The sequence below is a fragment of the Centropristis striata genome, chromosome 9 (genome assembly GCF_030273125.1).
Source record: "Centropristis striata isolate RG_2023a ecotype Rhode Island chromosome 9, C.striata_1.0, whole genome shotgun sequence".
NCBI classification, from domain to species: Eukaryota; Metazoa; Chordata; class Actinopteri; order Perciformes; family Serranidae; genus Centropristis; species Centropristis striata.
In genome coordinates, this window is record NC_081525.1 from 23,285,611 (window position 1) to 23,297,928 (window position 12,318).

At 38.5% G+C, this 12,318-nt stretch overlaps 1 protein-coding gene across 1 annotated transcript in view; it reads left to right on the plus strand.

Annotated features, from left to right (window-relative positions):
* cachd1 (cache domain containing 1) overlaps positions 1-12,318 on the plus strand; it is a 104,778-nt gene that overhangs the window by 11,765 nt on the left and 80,695 nt on the right. The window lies entirely within an intron of this gene.

The following is a 12,318-nucleotide window of genomic DNA, read 5'->3' on the forward strand; positions in this document are numbered from 1 at the left end:
TTAGCAAGTCAGTCCCTTCACTCGCCACAATGGGCAAGACTCAAAATGAACTCTCCCTGAAAGAGAGAATGAGGGGAAAGGAAAGGGGCGGGGGGCTGTGTTGAAGGCAAGGGGGCAGTGAGCAAAATACCCAACTGGGAGGGCTAGGAGAGTAGAGGGACCAGTTCCCTCCCCCAGACAACATGCATTTGTAAAGCCCCCATCCCCCTCACGGTGCACACACACACTCCTGCAGGAGAGGCTTTGCATTCTCGATGAGGAGAGAGTTGGAGCTCCTACTGTGGAGAAGCAGATCAGACTGTTTTTCATGCCTCTTTTCTCTTTTTCTCTCCCTCTGTTTATGCCTTCCTCTCAGAGCTCTTTGTTGCATACATAAACTGGCGGTAAACCCAAACTTCACAGTAGTTGGGAAACGTTGTTTCCGAAGTTGTCTCGAGTTTCCATCCACGTTTTTAGGCATGTTTGCAGTATTTTTGTATTTGGATAGGTGCATATCTGACTGAATATATAATAGTAGGCTTTGGTGTTCTTCCTGGAGGGAGAGGGCTGTTAAAAGTGCAAAGGACTTTTGGAAGAGATTGTGTGCAGCAGTGGCAGCCAAGAAATGGCAGCTTTCTCAGACTGTGGAGTTGCGTACAGTCAAACAGAAAACACTGTCACAGCTGTTTGCATCTGTGTCTCTGATGGTGAGGAATTACACGACACCTCCCCGACTCTCAGGTCACGGGGTTGTGGAGGTCAGCTCAGTTAGTCTAACTCCTCTCCTCACGGCCATTCATAAACATAATGACCATCAGCCGGTTAAAGGTGCACTCAGTAATGATTAACACAAAATATACAGCTACTGTTCAGTTTTGCTCCTGCTTTTTTTGAGTTCTTTTTACTATTAGGTCTAAAAAAACCTGTGTGAACACTTGTGCACCAAATTAAACTAGAGACAGATTTGAACTCCGAAAGCTTGAACACGGATTTGAAGTTTGGTGTATTTTTTAGACAGATAAGCAGCCTGTGGTGTAGCTAACATTAGTCACATAAGCTAGGAAGTTCAGGTTGGCAAACGCTGCATCAAACTATTTCTGTTTCGAACATTCATGAGTTCTTGGGTCACAAACTCAACTCCTTAATAATGGCTGACTGTGGCTCCACTGCTTCCAGACCTTATTCTGAGGAAACGTTTAAAGGAAGTACAGAAACAAACAAATGATGGTTGCTGAGCTAAAAGGAATTGTTCTACATTTTGGAAATTCCTGCTGAAGATTGGAAGCACTATTGTATGCATTTGTAAAGCATTGTCAAATATTGCTGTAATGCAGTTAAGCTGTTATTTTTCCACATTGTGATGGAACCAATATGGAAAATATATACAATAGATATTTTTGTATCGTTTTGACAATGTACATCATCATAATGGTGTATGGTGTATTGGCTAAAAACTGGCAATATGCGTATCATGATACACTGGTTACAATTTAATATATTGCAATAAATTGCGATACTGTAAGCAGGGTTCGTACGGGTGCTTGAAATCCTTGAAAATGCTTGAATTTAAATGTTGTATTTTCAAGGTTGAAAAAGTGCTTGGATTTTGGATAAAGTGCTTGTAAATGCTTGAAATTCTTACTGTATTTGTCTTGCAATCTGACTATATCCATCTATAGACTATAGATAATCACATGTTTAATGTAAAAAATAATGAGTAGCCTATCTGAAATGAAGACCGTTCCTCCTAAAAGTGTAATACCATCGCTGTTGGTATGGTTAAGTGAAATCTCCCCCTTTTAGTATGTAAGTACTCATCTAAAACATGCAATTTACAACAGGTGTACGATACTAGAGAAGCTTGAAAATTGACATTGAAAGTCCTTGAAAAATGCTTGAATTTGACCACTGAAAGTATACGAACCCTGTGTAAGCAAGGCTACATATTCATATTTCTTAATATATTTTTACTAAAATTGTAATAGGAAAGAACAACGTACTATAAAATAAATAAATAATATCGAAGGTAAAAAGATGAACAGTGGGAGCAGCATTTCCATTTAATACAGTCCCTGTAACATCCAACATTATAGCACTACTTTTTTTGCAATCTGCCTGCTATGTGCTTGTTAAAATTTCTATCATTGCAGAATTAAAAATGTAGTGTTTTTGAGAATCTATACAGTTTCATGAAATGCAGTTCTGATGTTTTCTTATCCTTTCATACTGAAATAATGGTATGATATAAGGTTAAAAGAAGGCAGATTAATGAACCAAAAAAGAAAAAAATGATTGTCATCTGTGTTTCTTTTGGTCTTCCGTCATGCCTTGAGGTCTCAGCAGTCTGACAAAGATGCAGTCTGCGCTACAGTTTCTCTTTTGTCTCTCTTCTCCATCTCCATCTTCTCATCTTCTCTGCTCCCTGTTCCCATCTCTCTGTGTAATTGTGTCCGCCGGTGGTGGTATGTGAAACTGTCCTGTGCCTTTTGTCTTCTGCAGCTTCTCTGGCTTTGATGATAAGTCAGGAAGTGACCTGGGCTAATGAGTTACACTTTGGATTTTCTGCTTCTGTCTCTCTGTGAGCCGAGGCTGGTTCGGAAAGATGAAAAGAGACGCAGCGTTTTTTATTCTTGCAGAGAAAATGGCAAGGGGGAAAATGTGATACAGCCTGCTAATTAGGAGACAGGGAGGAGTGTCGGGGCGTTTGAGTGTGAGAGGAAAACTGGGTAGACTGCTTCAGACGCTTTCAATGATCCAAACACATGTAAACACCTGAAGTCACACTCTTACACTATTTCTGTCTCTACCTATACACACACATATCTCACATAAACACAGACTCATATAAAGCTGCATGTGCGGAGCGGCTGCAGCTGTGTTTAGCTATCAGTGTCTGTGAGCTCAGTTATGTTTCTGCCAAGCGAGTGTCTTATTTGATCTGGACTGACTCACGAGTAATGGAAGACGAGTGTTAGGAGAGCCAAAAAGGCTTTAACACATTTTCTCCTACTGGCATGTCAACATGACCCCAGATCACCAAAGAATATAGCTCTTTTTTCTGGCTTTGATGAAAAAGTGTCCTCTCTTAGAAAACTGATTTAAAATTTGCACCATTATCTTAATGATTGGCTATCTGCCAGTCAGAGTAGTACTTCAGTAGTTCAGATTCTGTTTTAGTTGGGCACAATTTTTTCAATACAGGCCTTTTTATTTGAATTCTGCTGGTACTTTGTACTGTGAAAAGTACCACTGTATGGCCACTGAAATCAACACTGGTGGTCCAGCTGAGAGGTGGCACTTTTGAATGTACTTTTTTTTTTATGTAGCCTGCGTTTGGAGGTAAAATTCCTTTTTTATGGTTTTTCAACCGGGAGCCGGAGCCCGGCCAGAGCCCGGCCATTGCTCATGTGGTTCGCCTTGTGAGTTGAACTTGCGAAGCGGCTCTGAACCTGTTTGCATTTCCACAATCTCTAGAGCCACGTCATTGCGGCACTGCTAACGTCTGTATATGTCTCCACCCTCTCTGCAAGTATAATAACAACGGCAGACTACATGTCTCTACAACACATGTGTGCTGCTCATCTTGATCACTATGGACGCCGAATACATTCTTATTAACACTGAACGTAAGATGTTAATGTTGGACTTTGTTGTAAGCTAACGCTAGCGGGCTAGTGCTGGCCTGATAGCCCACCAGCGTTAGCCCATTAGTGGTAGCCCGCTAGCCCGTATCAATCACATTGCAGTTAAACAAATCAAATAAATTGATGATACACGTTTTAGTTGGTTTCTTTCAACAGCACCGAGTTGGTCTTGTTGGTCAGATAGCCCCGCCCCCAGCCCCTGACGTAGCGCGTCGCGGTTCAAGACCAGCAAAGAGTTGGTGCCAATGTGGAACTTGTTTTCGGGAGCCGGCTGTTTGGCGGTGGAAAACCAAAGAAACGTTCGCAATTGGACACTGGCTAGGCATCGGCCAGGAACGCCTCCGGTGGAAAAACCCTATTTGAGGGGGGAAAAGTATGGAAACCTTATTACATGTGTTGAGGTCTGTTTATCTAATGTAAAAATGTTAAACACGATGACTAAAAGATACAATAATCTTGGTCATCATTGTAGATATATGTTGTGGAGACAGAAATGGAAAAGTATTTTACCATGGTAAAGATGACAATATAAATAGAAAAATGTTTGACAAAATATACCAAAGATTACACAAGGCATATCAAACAACTTGCAAGTTATGTCAGATCAGAATCACTTTCCTGGATGCAACAAAATCTGTACCATATTCATTATGCTGTGAATATGGTACAGATTTTTAGTTTTTGTTTGTGGAGTTATTGTAAGTGTTTGTGTGCAGTGAAAGAGAGAATAAATGGTAATAATATTTTTGTTGATAAGGAAGTTAAACGACTATAAAAAAATAAATCATAATAATGAAGAGAAAGTAAGTCAGTGTCCCACCGCAGACATGCCTCTGACTAACAAACTTTCCACTATTGCACTACCTCACCTACAAGTGTGTGAGCAAGGTGGCTCTGCACTGAAGACTGCAGCAACTCCGCATCACAGTGAACATTTCCTCCTCAGTTGGATGTCAGCCCGGCAGAAAAGAGAGCTCAATTAGGTGAAACATGATAACCGGGTCCTTAGTTTTTATACATATTCAGCTCAATGCCCAAATGATAGCCATAATGTCTCACGCTGGATCCCAGACTCATAAAAACATATTGCTCTTGTTGCGTAGGGACCATCTTGAAATCATCTTGCATCCTATTTTACATCCTGGCCTCGGTCTTCTCATTATTTTTCCCTCTGGCTGTCTCATCTGTGTGTGCAGGTTCTGTTTTTGGTGCTCTTTGGTTTGATTTCACTGCTAAGTTACAGAAAGCAATCGGTTGTTTGGTTAAATTGGGCAGATAGGATCATCTGGGCTCTGTGTTTATTACCTTGTTGGTTCACAAATTGGGCTCCCTGTGTAGAGCAATTATTAATCCTTTATTTCTCTTACACCAGATAACAGTAAATAGTGCAGACTGATAAGGTGGTGCTGCTTTCATTCATTTACTATCAGATTTCTAGGGAGAAAACTGTCACAGAGGAATTTATTTGGCGATATTTATTAATTTGTCTTATCATGTTTCTGGCAGCAGCATCAGGTTAATCCACTCCAAAAGAAACCCCACTGTCAGCCTGTATTTGTGTGTATATGTGTGTGTGTGTGTACCCACTGAAATCAACACTGGTGGTCCCGCTGAGAGATCTAATGTTCAGCCAGTGGTAGAGCAAGCAGGTCTGTCTCACTATTTAAGCATGCATGTGTTTCTTTTTCGCCAGCATAAGCCCAGTTAACTCTTTCTTCAAGAAACCTACATATCCTCCATTCCTCTACTATCTTTCCAAACTTCTATCTTGCAGACTTTTCTTTCTTTCCAGAAGGTCTGCTCACTGCCAGGTTTGGCTGCCTGGTGCCATGCCAGGTTTTCTCAGTCTGTCTTGCCCTGGTGTTGGTACTGTCAGCCAGCTGGGGTGTCTGCTGGCATCTCTTGGCAGTTGCACAGGAGACAAACCCTGTCTTCACATTCAGTCCTTTTCTCTGGACTGTTGCTTATTTATATGTGAATTAAAGTTGGAGTGAAAAATGGATCTGGCATTAAAACTTTTTTTTTTTTTTTTATAAATCTTTTTTCTTTGTGTTGTGAAGTTCCTTGAGTCCCATTGAGTTCTATTTCTGACATCCTCAGTTTATTTTAGTAGCTACTAATTAAAATGGAATTCATGATTCACTGAATATGTCACTTCTTCTGTTAAATAACAATAACATATGTGCAGTTTAGAGGAAATATTAAGCACTTTTCCACACCATTCACATACAAACCTCGCAGCTTTAGTTATTTTAGCGTGGTCTTGAGGGAGTTTATACCTGGACCAGCTTTCTGCAGAACGGTCTCCAGCTTCTTTTTAATATGAATATAGTAAAACATTCTTAAAAATCCATTAAATGAGTAAGAATTACATTTGCTGTAACAAAAAAGTGGAACGATGACAAAATAGGACTTTGAAAGCATCCAGGTTTTTAGAAACTTTCAGCATCAAAGGATAATGTTTGTATAGAGAACTAAACTCAAGTCAAGTAAAGCATGCAGCAGCTGAAAACCAGCTCTGTTGGTGTGGTTGATGATCGTGTGAATAAGCCAGACCTCTTACCTTTTCTGGAAACGTTAATCCAACAGTGTTATTTGGTCTATGTGTGAAAGGGCTCTTAGCTTGATACTGAGCTCTGTGGGAACAGGAACTTGCGTGTGTGTTTGTTTCTGTGTGTGTGTCCAGGTAGTTGGTTTACATTCCTTCACCTGCATGTATGAAATGTTAATGATATGACCACATACTGATGAGACAATAGAAATGTGTCAATTGGTGGCAAATTTGCTGTAGCACTTATATCACAAGAGTTATTGCAGGTAATGTTGCAAATTAAAGATCAGAACTCCTTTATGGTAGCTGATTCTATCAATAAATTGTTTCTTAGCATCTACTTTGATGGAAATTCTACAAGAATACCATAAAAGCCAAAGAAACGGACAAAAAACTTCACAAATCTTTAGACATTATAGTATTATGTACACGCAGTAGGGCTTTCAAATCGACACATTTTGATAGCATGTGTTTAAAACCTATGATCTCTGTTAATTATATATGCGATATTACAGCTATAAAAACTGAGCTATACTCATAATTTTAACCAAGGCCGTAATACAAGCGGTAATAATGACACAGCAAAATGTGTACTGTAATTTTGGGAAATATTACAATTGTGGTAGCATGATTTTAGTATTTACTGTATCATCACTGTGTGCAGGTTGTAAATAACAAAAAAAGTATTGTATCAAAGTTTAATATTGTGGTATGACACAATGATAAAAAACGTAATTCACCATATATTGCGACAGGTGCATTTCCATCAAAATTGACGCAGAGAAACCATTTTTTTATACAATCAGAATGACTTTTCTCGCGGTTAATCCTGTCCTCTGCAGGAATCAGACCAATACAATCCTATTTTAAGGGCTTTTGAGACAACGTTAGTAAGCTTATACACATAAAAAATAATCATAATAATTGAAAAACACTACAGAATATTTTTGGTCGAGCCATTTCATGGAAAACATACTCTCCTAAATCATATAGTTTGAAAAGAAATTAGGACTGTTACCCTATTAAAATCTATATATAAATGTATAAAGTTACATGCTTTCGTTTTGCCAGCCCTTAGGATGTGAATATATGAATATTGTTAGTGTTTAATGAGGTGCTGAACCAGACATTTTGATTGACCGTTATAGCAGGGATGCCAAATGGAAGCCTCTTCTTTGAGAGGAGCTGTCGTATGTCTCTTGCACACTTCAAAACAAAACCCTGCTCTCCCTCTCCTCGTATTCACAGCAGCAAAGCCACTCATCATTTACATACCAGAAACTTGTGAATGTCCTTGGGGAACTCTCTCTCTCCCTCCCTCTCTCTCCCTCCCTCCCTCCCTCCCTCTCTTTTGAAAAGCACTCACACTTGAGCTTCTGCACACAGCAATGATCGACTCATGAATCTGAATAGGAGAGGTTTCCGATGTTTAGACAGCACAGGAAGAAACCTGATGCATATTCAGTTGACATCCACCACAGGCCCTCCCGCTGTCTAAAAGCTTGGCTTGACATGTTTGTGAAACACAGACGCTGTGTGTGGTTTGCTTGAGTGTTAATTAATGTAAATTTTATATTTTTTCTATATATGAGATATGTGCATTTTATTTTAATGCCTGAGATTTGAGTCTGAGTACAATCACTTCAAATTAATTGTAATTGCTCATACAATTGGGCCCTTTTTTTATTAAATATTTTCACCGAAAAGCTGTTCCAGTACTGAAGGAGCTCTTATTCGTATTATGTGAAAGACCCTTCACTTAATGGTGTTTAATGATGGATGGGAAATTACACTTAATGCTCAGTGAGTTCAAAATCATTCTACCAGGGTGGGAACACTTTTTAAATGTCTACCAGCCACTGACAGACACATGTTCATATTCACCAGCCAGTCACTAGTAAACCATTATTTTGTGTCTGAAAGCTACCAGCCACTTTTATATTTTACCAGCACTGGGCTGGTGTCTGGTGCTGATTTCTCCACCCTGCTCTCTGCTGTTTTTGATTTGAGACTGTCAAACTGACATAAATATGTGTGGTTCATTCTTTTACCATAAATTTGATGTGTACAAGCTTCATAATGCACCCAAAACACTTTCTGACCTTGCCGTTCATGCTGCTTTAAATTACCATGCAGACGCTAAACTTGGGAGCGCATTTATTGAGAGTATTGGCTCCAGTTTGTCTTCACTTAGCCGGTCCAAGAGCCAGCACTTTTTCCTATAGCATAGTAGGGGAGGAGTGCTTGTTTTCTCTCTAAGCGTAGTAGCTCTTGCTGCCAGTTGTATTCACTCACATGGCTCCACCCAATCTCCAGGGATAGTATTTTTTTGGGTTTTTTTTTTTGCCATGTTTCACTTCCTAGTGTAACAAGCTAAAGAGAAGCTGGATGGTGCCTATATACCTCTTCTAGCAGGCTTAGCCTATAGCACTGTGACAGCCCACAGGAGGTGCAATAATAAAATATATTAAAATATAACTGACTAATGAGGGCTGATATAATCAAAGTATATTGTACAGATGCTGATACTGTTGTTTAATTTGCCAGCAAGCAGAACATTTGCTTAAATTTAGCATAGATGCTAACGAGCTGACAGACTTGTTTGCTGCTAGCTGCTAAGGCTAGCTGTTGAATGTTGCTCGATACATGTATCATAAATACATTCTTAGTGACCAGGGCGTTCTCTTTGCCTTAACTGAATAGAAATTTGTGCTTTTAGTTGAGTTCAGTCATATCTCTCCTCCGTTATCTTACTAGATAGCTGCTGGCTATCATGGCTAGATTTAAAATGTAGTTTTCTAAGTTTTTACCTCCTTTTAACCTTTAATAAAAGAGTGAACCAGACATTTAACATATTAACAGTAGGGTTGCAGAGGGGTGGAATTGCTGGTAAATTTCAAGAAACTTTCCATAGGAAGTTAAGATGGGAAATTTTGGAAATATTCCAAATTGGAAAATTTACATGGGAATTATGGACATTAATGTGAGTAACTTGAAATTGGGGGTCATTTAAACCAACTGTATTATATCCGAACATAAATATAAACATTTTGTTTTGTCATAAGCAGACATCCAAGAAAAAAACAATACAATTAAAAAAAAAAACACATTTCAACAGATTTATTTGTAAATAGAAAAAAAATCTACTTTTAATTATTTTATTGAACAGTTAACAGTTCAAATTTATTGAACAGTTGAGTTAAATACTCATCTGCTGACCCCACCCATTTAAAAATTAAGTAAAAATTTAATTTAGTAAATTCAGTTTATTCCTGTTTATTCCCATTAATTCCCATTGAAAGTTTCCAACTTTGAAAATCCTCGGAATTTCGCAACCCTAATTAACAGACAAACTACATTGATTATTTCAAGTATTTCTTATCATATATTGGTAAGCCTTTTCTTTTTCTTTTTAAAAACCTGTTTGCTGTGTTCATTTGTTTTTTCAGATGTTTTCTGTCAATACAAACTCAGCGGCTCATTAGTTTTTAAAGCCTTTCAGAATAAGATTGTAATTCTTGTTCCTGCCTGAATGTATTTTATTGTATTTATGTGCAGTAGAATCGATTTGCCTAAACGAATGTGCATAAAAGAACCAAACAGTTAAAATGAAAAGAGAGTTGTGAATAACAACATGGCACAACTTTGTTGTTGTAATGATGAGAAATTGCTGTAAAAATGTAAATTATGCTCATCTTCTTTAAATTTGAATACTCGTCCCTCTGCAGTTTCTAGATATTTGTTTCTAATTTACATTTCAGTGGAGAATCAGAGATTTTCTGACGTGATGTCTGTTTGATGTGTATCCCAGACAACAGCTTTGGTTGTGTTTTGTGCTCTTGATAAAGGATTGCACCCTCAGTATAAGTATTCACTATGCACTATAATTGATTTGTAATTTCAGGTTTTGCGTGTGACTCCCGATCGCAGACTGAATAATTGAACTGTATTTACTGTACTCACACTGGGTAGTGCAATGGGGACCTTTTCATCCACATTCTTGTTGTTGATTTGAGTTTATAGAAGCAAGCTGTATTTTGTGGGGATACTGACTGTGAGCCAAAACCAACAGGTGCACATTTCTGATCTTTTCTTTTTTTTGCATTTCTCTATTCCCTCTTGTTTTTCTTTTCTTCCTGTCTTTTATCTCTCAAGAGACCCTCATCTCCGCCAAACCTCATCTCTCTACTTTCCTCAAACATATCTCCTAACATATGTGTTCCAGAAGTTTATTTACTTTTTTTTGCTCATTTGGCCCTTTTCTTTCCTTGTATGTGCAGTGGTGCAGTAAGTACATCTACTCCAGTATACTGTACTTTTTCAGGTGCTTGTACTTCATTTTAGTATTATCATTTAATCTCACTATATACTTTTACTCCACTACATTTCTGTGAGAAGTATTGTACCTTTTATTCTAATACATTTAATAACTAATGTCATAACCAATGTTACTTTGCAGATTCAGATTATTAACACAAGTTATAATCCATTTGTAAGATAACTAGTCCTACTTTCAGTACCATGCCCATATGTTGATGCCAATACATTTGTTCTTAAGTAAAATTTTGAGAATGCAGGGCTTTTACTTTGTGAACTACTTTAGTAGTGAGGTGTTGCTACTTTACTTTAAGATCTGACTGCTTCTTCCACCACTGCATCTGTGTTTCCTTGACAGTTTTGCTGACTTCCGACACAGCTTTCAGATACAGATTGTATTTGTAAGTTGCTCAACTGCATCAGCTCCGTAGCACAGGGAAAAAAAAGAAGATTTGTGTATGTGCGTGTATTTTATGTGTGTACTTTGGCTGTGTGGTTTCCTGCCGCTAGTGAGGGTCACAACTCATAAACTGTCCTCCTTCTAATTCACTTGTGTCTGTGTGTGTGCGCAGTTGCAGAGCTACAGGTTAGCTGTGAAGAAGTTTTTCAATGCGTCATGATGTATAACCTATTATTTACCACTGGATGCATGATGCATCTATGTAAATGTGTCATATTTATTTGAGTCTATATGACTGTTCATAAAAGTGCTTGTATCTGTATTTCTGTAATTTAGCCATGCATGGGCCGATGTTTTCCTTTCTCACCACAGCTCCCTGGTTGCCTCCCTCGGCACGCTGAGTAGCCAACAAAAATCCTGCGTCCAGTTAATCATCTCATGTCATAAAGATTAATGCCGTGCTGCACTGCACTGCGTTACGTTATAGCATGCATTACTCTGCACGGCAATTACATTTTTCATTAGAAACGGTCACAAGTGTATTTTTCCGAATTTCTTTTGCCACGTTGTCATTTATGTTTGTGGTACACTCTTAGAAAATAAATAAAATATTTTATTTCAAGGCTACTTAAAAATGGCTTATAAGTTAAAATCTTCATTGAATACTTAAGGGAAACCGTGAAACCTTCACATTTAAAAAGTATAACCACTACTGAAGAAAGACTAATAATTATTTAAACATATTAATATTTATGCTTCTGCCATTTGTAAAGCCTAACACAGACTGTCTATTGTACCCCAGCATGTAGAAGAGAAAGGTACATATTTGTACCTTTTACCACTTGGGTACGTACCTTTTGGGCCCTCAAAAAAGGTACATAATGTAACCTTAAGGTCCAATAATTGGCCCTAGGTGGTACATTAGTGTAGATTGTACCTCGGGGGACAAAAAAGGACTCTTACTGTACCCCTATTTCTGAGAGTGTCTGATCAGGTCTTGAAAATGTGCTTTTCTGTCGAGTGGCTCCGAGTCTCTATGAGACCTCAGTGTAAACTACTGTCTATTGAAGATATTATACCAATGAAAACTGTTGATGGCAATTTTTTACCTTGCTTAATGACAATATTGTTTCCAGTGAGACTGTTTTTGAGCTTTAAAAGTTGCACAGCAACTTCCAGACTGCTCTTACAAGTTAATTCCAGGTTATTGGTGTGAACACCAGGGTCAGCAGGTCCAGGCTGGACTAGCTCGGCTTGGCAAAGGCAAAACCTGTATCATATGTAGCTTAAGCCGGTCTGCAAAGCGACCCTTGCCTCTATTAATCAGTGCGTGTAACTGCACTAAGAATACATGAAGTAGAACAAAGCGGCCTGTCTATAGAGAGACCTTATAACAGTGGCCAGACATGATGTCACATCGTGCTCAG